Source organism: Carettochelys insculpta, chromosome 7, assembly GCF_033958435.1.
Source record: "Carettochelys insculpta isolate YL-2023 chromosome 7, ASM3395843v1, whole genome shotgun sequence".
In the NCBI taxonomy this organism is placed as follows: Eukaryota; Metazoa; Chordata; order Testudines; family Carettochelyidae; genus Carettochelys; species Carettochelys insculpta.
This window is the reverse complement of record NC_134143.1, coordinates 74,835,170-74,843,280: the sequence shown is the minus strand read 5'-3', so window position 1 is coordinate 74,843,280 and position 8,111 is coordinate 74,835,170. Positions and strand designations below refer to the sequence as shown.

The 8,111-nt window shown below is 69.6% G+C and overlaps 1 pseudogene; it reads left to right on the top strand.

Moving 5' to 3' along the window:
* Window positions 1-5,369: 5,369 nt before the first annotated feature.
* Window positions 5,370-8,111, top strand: LOC142016155 (neurotensin receptor type 2-like; annotated as a pseudogene).

The window sequence follows — 8,111 nt, the reverse complement described above, 5'->3', positions numbered from 1 at the left end:
AGGTGGGGGGGGGTCGCACAGCACAGGGGGGAATAGGGCAGGTGGGGGGGTCGCACAGCACAGGGGGGGAATAGGGCAGGTGGGGGGTCGCACAGCACAGGGGGGGAATAGGGCAGGTGGGGGGTCGCACAGCACTGGGGGAATAGGGCAGGTGGGGGGGTCGCACAGCACGGGGGGGAATAGGGCAGGTGGGGGGTCGCACAGCACAGGGGGGGAATAGGGCAGGTGGGGGGTCGCACAGCACTGGGGGAATAGGGCAGGTGGGGGGGGTCGCACAGCACGGGGGGGAATAGGGCAGGTGGGGGGGTCGCACAGCACGGGGGGAATAGGGCAGGTGGGGGGTCGCACAGCACAGGGGGGGAATAGGGCAGGTGGGGGGTCGCACAGCACAGGGGGGGAATAGGGCAGATGGGGGGGGTCGCACAGCACTGGGGGAATAGGGCAGGTGGGGGGGGTCGCACAGCACAGGGGGGGAATAGGGCAGGTGGGGGGGTCGCACAGCACGGGGGGGGAATAGGGCGGGTGGGGGGGTCGCACAGCACGGGGGGAATAGGGCAGGTGGGGGGGTCGCACAGCACTGGGGGAATAGGGCAGGTGGGGGGGGTCGCACAGCACAGGGGGGAATAGGGCAGGTGGGGGGTCGCACAGCACTGGGGGAATAGGGCAGGTGGGGGGTCGCACAGCACAGGGGGGGAATAGGGCAGGTGGGGGGTCGCACAGCACGGGGGGGAATAGGGCAGGTGGGGGGGTCGCACAGCACAGGGGGGGAATAGGGCAGGTGGGGGGTCGCACAGCACTGGGGGAATAGGGCAGGTGGGGGGGGTCGCACAGCACAGGGGGGAATAGGGCAGGTGGGGGGTCGCACAGCACTGGGGGAATAGGGCAGGTGGGGGGTCACACAGCACGGGGGGGAATAGGGCAGGTGGGGGGGGTCGCACAGCACAGGGGGGAATAGGGCAGGTGGGGGGTCGCACAGCACTGGGGGGGAATAGGGCAGGTGGGGGGGGTCACACAGCACGGGGGGGAATAGGGCAGGTGGGGGGGGTCGCACAGCACAGGGGGGAATAGGGCAGGTGGGGGGGTCGCACAGCACGGGGGGAATAGGGCAGGTGGGGGGTCGCACAGCACTGGGGGGGAATAGGGCAGGTGGGGGGGGTCACACAGCACGGGGGGGAATAGGGCAGGTGGGGGGGGGTCGCACAGCACAGGGGGGAATAGGGCAGGTGGGGGGTCGCACAGCACGGGGGGAATAGGGCAGGTGGGGGGGGTCGCACAGCACTGGGGGGGAATAGGGCAGGTGGGGGGGGTCACACAGCACGGGGGGGAATAGGGCAGGTGGGGGGGGTCGCACAGCACAGGGGGGAATAGGGCAGGTGGGGGGTCGCACAGCACTGGGGGGGAATAGGGCAGGTGGGGGGGTCGCACAGCACGGGGGGGAATAGGGCAGGTGGGGGGGTCGCACAGCACAGGGGGGGAATAGGGCAGGTGGGGGGGTCGCACAGCACGGGGGGAATAGGGCAGGTGGGGGGTCGCACAGCACAGGGGGGGAATAGGGCAGGTGGGGGGTCGCACAGCACTGGGGGAATAGGGCAGGTGGGGGGGGTCGCACAGCACTGGGGGAATAGGGCAGGTGGGGGGGTCGCACAGCACTGGGGGAATAGGGCAGGTGGGGGGTCGCACAGCACAGGGGGGGAATAGGGCAGGTGGGGGGTCGCACAGCACAGGGGGAATAGGGCAGGTGGGGGGGTCGCACAGCACAGGGGGGGAATAGGGCAGGTGGGGGGTCGCACAGCACAGGGGGGGAATAGGGCAGGTGGGGGGTCGCACAGCACTGGGGGAATAGGGCAGGTGGGGGGGTCGCACAGCACTGGGGGGGAATAGGGCAGGTGGGGGGGTCGCACAGCACAGGGGGGGAATAGGGCAGGTGGGGGGTCGCACAGCACAGGGGGAATAGGGCAGGTGGGGGGTCGCACAGCACTGGGGGAATAGGGCAGGTGGGGGGTCGCACAGCACGGGGGGGAATAGGGCAGGTGGGGGGGTCGCACAGCACGGGGGGGAATAGGGCAGGTGGGGGGTCACACAGCACGGGGGGGAATAGGGCAGGTGGGGGGGGTCGCACAGCACAGGGGGGAATAGGGCAGGTGGGGGGTCGCACAGCACTGGGGGGGAATAGGGCAGGTGGGGGGGTCGCACAGCACAGGGGGGGAATAGGGCAGGTGGGGGGTCGCACAGCACTGGGGGGGAATAGGGCAGGTGGGGGGGTCGCACAGCACTGGGGGAATAGGGCAGGTGGGGGGGTCGCACAGCACAGGGGGGAATAGGGCAGGTGGGGGGTCGCACAGCACTGGGGGAATAGGGCAGGTGGGGGGGTCGCACAGCACAGGGGGGGAATAGGGCAGGTGGGGGGTCGCACAGCACTGGGGGAATAGGGCAGGTGGGGGGTCGCACAGCACTGGGGGAATAGGGCAGGTGGTGGGGGGTCGCACAGCACAGGGGGGAATAGGGCAGGTGGGGGGTCGCACAGCACGGGGGGGAATAGGGCAGGTGGGGGGGTCGCACAGCACGGGGGGGAATAGGGCAGGTGGGGGGTCGCACAGCACTGGGGGAATAGGGCAGGTGGGGGGGTCGCACAGCACGGGGGGGAATAGGGCAGGTGGGGGGTCGCACAGCACAGGGGGGGAATAGGGCAGGTGGGGGGTCACACAGCACTGGGGGAATAGGGCAGGTGGGGGGTCGCACAGCACAGGGGGGGAATAGGGCAGGTGGGGGGTCGCACAGCACAGGGGGAATAGGGCAGGTGGGGGGTCACACAGCACGGGGGGGAATAGGGCAGGGGGGGGGTCGCACAGCACAGGGGGGGAATAGGGCAGGTGGGGGGTCACACAGCACTGGGGGAATAGGGCAGGTGGGGGGTCACACAGCACGGGGGGGAATAGGGCAGGTGGGGGGGTCGCACAGCACAGGGGGGGAATAGGGCAGGTGGGGGGTCACACAGCACTGGGGGAATAGGGCAGGTGGGGGGTCGCACAGCACTGGGGGAATAGGGCAGGTGGGGGGTCGCACAGCACGGGGGGGAATAGGGCAGGTGGGGGGGTCGCACAGCACAGGGGGGGAATAGGGCAGGTGGGGGGTCGCACAGCACTGGGGGAATAGGGCAGGTGGGGGGGGTCGCACAGCACGGGGGGGAATAGGGCAGGTGGGGGGTCGCACAGCACTGGGGGAATAGGGCAGGTGGGGGGGGGTCGCACAGCACTGGGGGAATAGGGCAGGTGGGGGGTCGCACAGCACAGGGGGGGAATAGGGCAGGTGGGGGGTCGCACAGCACAGGGGGAATAGGGCAGGTGGGGGGTCGCACAGCACTGGGGGAATAGGGCAGGTGGGGGGTCGCACAGCACAGGGGGGGAATAGGGCAGGTGGGGGGTCGCACAGCACTGGGGGAATAGGGCAGGTGGGGGGGTCACACAGCACGGGGGGGAATAGGGCAGGTGGGGGGGTCGCACAGCACGGGGGGGAATAGGGCAGGTGGGGGGTCACACAGCACTGGGGGAATAGGGCAGGTGGGGGGTCGCACAGCACAGGGGGGGAATAGGGCAGGTGGGGGGTCACACAGCACTGGGGGAATAGGGCAGGTGGGGGGGGTCGCACAGCACTGGGGGAATAGGGCAGGTGGGGGGTCGCACAGCACAGGGGGGGAATAGGGCAGGTGGGGGGTCGCACAGCACTGGGGGAATAGGGCAGGTGGGGGGGTCGCACAGCACGGGGGGGAATAGGGCAGGTGGGGGGTCGCACAGCACTGGGGGAATAGGGCAGGTGGGGGGGTCGCACAGCACGGGGGGGAATAGGGCAGGTGGGGGGTCGCACAGCACAGGGGGGGAATAGGGCAGGTGGGGGGTCGCACAGCACTGGGGGAATAGGGCAGGTGGGGGGTCGCACAGCACAGGGGGGAATAGGGCAGGTGGGGGGTCGCACAGCACTGGGGGAATAGGGCAGGTGGGGGGTCGCACAGCACAGGGGGGGAATAGGGCAGGTGGGGGGTCACACAGCACTGGGGGAATAGGGCAGGTGGGGGGTCGCACAGCACAGGGGGGGAATAGGGCAGGTGGGGGGTCACACAGCACTGGGGGAATAGGGCAGGTGGGGGGTCGCACAGCACAGGGGGGGAATAGGGCAGGTGGGGGGTCACACAGCACTGGGGGAATAGGGCAGGTGGGGGGGTCGCACAGCACGGGGGGGAATAGGGCAGGTGGGGGGTCACACAGCACTGGGGGAATAGGGCAGGTGGGGGGTCGCACAGCACAGGGGGGGAATAGGGCAGGTGGGGGGTCACACAGCACTGGGGGAATAGGGCAGGTGGGGGGGGTCGCACAGCACGGGGGGGAATAGGGCAGGTGAGTTGGGGGTGCCCCTCAGTGAGTACAGGGGTGACCCATCAGCAGATACAAGGCTGGGGGGAGGTTTGTGTGCTGCAGAAGAATGCGGGGGTTGGTGCTGGCGTGCAGGGTGGGGCTGCCCCATCTCTCATCCTGAACAACTGTGCCCGGGAGCCACTCTAGCACAGGGGTGTGCGGCTGGGCATTGGGAGCCCTGGAGCTGCCCCCCCCGGCCCCGCAAGGGCACGGTGCGGCTGGCCCTGGGGAGCTGGGCGTGTGCCCAGCCTGTGCACGCAGGGGAGCGCGTGGCTGCAGGGCTGTGGCGATGCCATGCGCGGGGCCTGGCCTGAGCCCTTGGCGGGAAAGCGGCTGGCAGAAGGGCTGCATTTTCTTGGGCTAGTGGGCTGGGCACTGTCTGCTGCCCTGGGAGGCTGGGCTGGGAGCTGGACTCCTGCACCAGTGTCCTCACCCTGCCGCTTCCCCCTTTGCCGAGCCTGAGGGCTGGGAGCTGGGGCTGCTGCTGCTCTGAGGCCCGTTCCCGCAGGGGCCTGCCACTGCCACCTCCTGCACAGCCAGGGCTCTGCCCCCTTGGGGCTCTGTGGCACCTGCACCGAGGAATGGGGGGCAGAGCATGGCGGTGTTGCCTGGTGGGCAGAGCTGGGCCCAGGGATTCCTGTGTGCTCTTCCCAGCCCTGCTCTGCTCACCGTGGCAGCCTGGGCTGGCTCTGCACCTCGGGGCTCGGTGCTGCGGCTGAGCTGGAACTGCCGGTGCCTGGGAAGTGGCCGGTGTTCAGGGCGCTGGGCAGGGTGGAGCCATTTACCGCACTGGGGCAGAGACACACCGTGACTGCCCCTTGCTTTCCCTAGGGGCTGGCTGCCGCAGAGCCTGGGCGCTGGGCTGCCCTGGAGACCCTGCCCCGAGTGCTCCCCAGGGCCCATCCGTGAGGCTGGGAGACAGGCCAAGCCGCTGCTCCTGCTCCTCGCTCCCCCCTTGGCCGGATGGCTCCGAGCCCCAGGAACGGCTCTGAGCCGCTGGGGGCAGGGACCGGAGATTGCCTGGGGTACCTGACAGCCCACAACCGCTCGGCCTGGAACGGCTCCACAGGGGCCCCCGGGAGCCAGCCGGAGCCCCAGCCCCCCTCAACGGCGCCCAGCAGCAGGAGCCAGCCTCCTGGGCCATCCCGGTCACCGTCTCTCTACAGCCGGCTCTTCCCCTTTGGGCTGCTGGCCGACGGGCTGAGCCTGCTGGCACTGCTGCGGAGCGGGCGCACGTGGGCCAGGGCCGTGCGCTGCTACCTGCTGAGCCTGGCCACTGCCGACGTGGTGATGCTGCTCACCGTGCCGGTGACCCTGTACCGCGACTGCTGGCAGTGCTACCCCTGGGCCCTGAGCGACGCTGTCTGCAAGCTCTACTTCATGGCCCGCCAGGTGTGCTGTGCCATCACCAGATGGACCATCGTCGCCTTCACCACCGAGCGCTACGTGGCCATCTGCCACCCGCCGTGGGCCATCACCGGCCTGCGGCAGGCGCACATGGCTGACCTGCTGGCCCTGCTCGGCTGGCTGCCCCTCGCCGCGGTGTACGGGCAGGCCTCGGCCTGCGTCCTGGACGACACCGCCACGCGCCAGGAGACGGGCGTCTTCCTCTCCACCGGCTGCGAGATGCTGGAGCCAGCGCCGTACCTGGTCTACAGGAGCATCGTCGAGGCGCGCAGCCTGCTCTGCTTCCTGCTGCCGCTGGCTGCCATCGTCACCTTCCACCTCCTCATCGTCCACCACCTCGGCCGCACCCGCCGGCAGCGGGAGGAGCTGGGGCTGAGCCCGCCCTGCGCGGGGGGCCGCCCTGCGGAGGTGGCCCAGCCCCCAGGGAGCCTGCCCCCGGCCGAGCGAAAGGCCCGGCACCTCATGGGTGAGCGAGTGAGCACCTTGCACCGGTGCCGTCCCGTCCCAGGGCTGCAGCACTTCCCAGGGCAGGGCCGGGCCGGGCCGGGCCGGGCTGGGCAGCCCCTGTCCCGGGGTGCTGGGGGGGGCACACCGCCAGGCATGGTGCCCAGGTCTCAGCGCCCAGCTTGCAACACGGGGGGCCTGATTCTCAGACTGCCTCACACCCACGGCCTCGGGCAGCGTGACGGCTCCGCAGTTCCCAAAGTCCAGCCAAGCCGCTTTGGGACAGTCTGGGCCTGAGTGGGGCAGCGACAGAGCTGGGTGAGAGCCCAGGTATTCTCACACCCAGGTCCGCAGGGCCGTGCTGTATTAGAGTCCCACCTACCAGCCCGGGAAGCGCTGGTGCTGCCGGGACAGGCTGGGGCAGTCTGGGAGCCTGGGCCAGTATCCTGCCCCGAGCCCCAGATTTGAAACCAGCCGGTTCAGAGGCCCGCGTCAGCAGCGATGTGCATTGGTGATGTGGAGGCATGAAAAGCTGCGTAAATCCGGCAGCCCAGGCTGTATCCCGGGCACCGTGGGCGCTCCGCCAGGCCCGCCTGCGGGAGAGACGCCAACGCCAGGCATGCTCCTGGCACAGTCATCCCGCAGGCAGGCTGGGCCGCTGACGTTCAGCTGCCACCTGCCCTGCAGGAAGCACAGTCTGGCCACTGCTCTTCTCAGCGTGGCGGCTCTCAGCGCAGGTCTGACAGGGCCTGGCCCAGTGCCCCCAGCTCTGTGCAGACACCAGCTGCTCTGGTCCCTGCCCTAGGACCTCACAGGCCATGTGCAGAGCTCTGGGCCTGTCCTGCGCCCCTGGAACGCGCTGCCCAGGGCCCCGTCTGCTGTGAGTCAGAGCCCTCCCCCAGGCTGAGCGGATGGCTCTGACTCCTTCCAGCCGTGTGCTGCATTCCTGGTTCTGCTCTGTGGGTGGCTGGCCCCCGCCCCGGCGTAACCCCAATGCTCACTGGGGCCACATAGTGGGGGTCCCAGCAGCGGGCACTATGCAGAGCACTGTGAACCGTCTCGTGCGACCTCCTTGTGCCTCCTGGAGTGAAAGCTGCTGTCCCAGCCCGGTGCACTTCCCCCAGCCCAGCCAGAGCCACGGCCCCGTGGCCCAGGCAGCCAGCTGGATGCTCGTGAGTCAGCAGGGATGCTGGAGTTATGGGTCTCTGCTTCCCCAGCTCAGTGCAGGCCGGCCAGCTCTGGTGGGCTGGTTTGGAAATCCACATGCTGTATCACACGCTGCCCGGTGTGCGTCTGTGCGGTGCTGTGCGATGGTGCTGGGCAGCCGGCAGGGCAGGTGGAGCTGCGGGGTAGCTAGGCCGGCTGCTGGGGCATTTGGCACCCGGGGAGGGCGTGAGAGTTGCTTTAGGGGCTTGGCGCTCAGGGCAGCAGAGGATCACGCTGCCAGGGGGAGATGCATTGCCCCATCCCAGCCCCCTGAGCAGGGGCAGGGGCAGGGCTGGTGGAATTCCTCACGCCCCACCCCAGGAACAGATGACTGCAGCTCTCTGCCCCTGCGCCTGCACCAGAACATACCAACGGCCGTGCTAGGTCAGTCCAGTGGGCCAGCGAGCCCAGGCTCTGTCCTGCCACAGCAGGCAGTGCCCCGGAGGGAGTGGGCAGAACCTACGATCATCCCGCCCCAGCCCCGTTCCCAGCTTCGGGCCGTCAGGTGCTGAGCGACGCCCCCAGCAGGGGTTGCTGCCCTGGTGAGCAGACACTGGGGGACTCTTGCTCCCTGGTCTCCGCCAGTTCCTTTCTGAACCCGGTTCTGCCTTCGCCTTCACAGCCACTCTGTTGGGGAGCCCCCGGTGA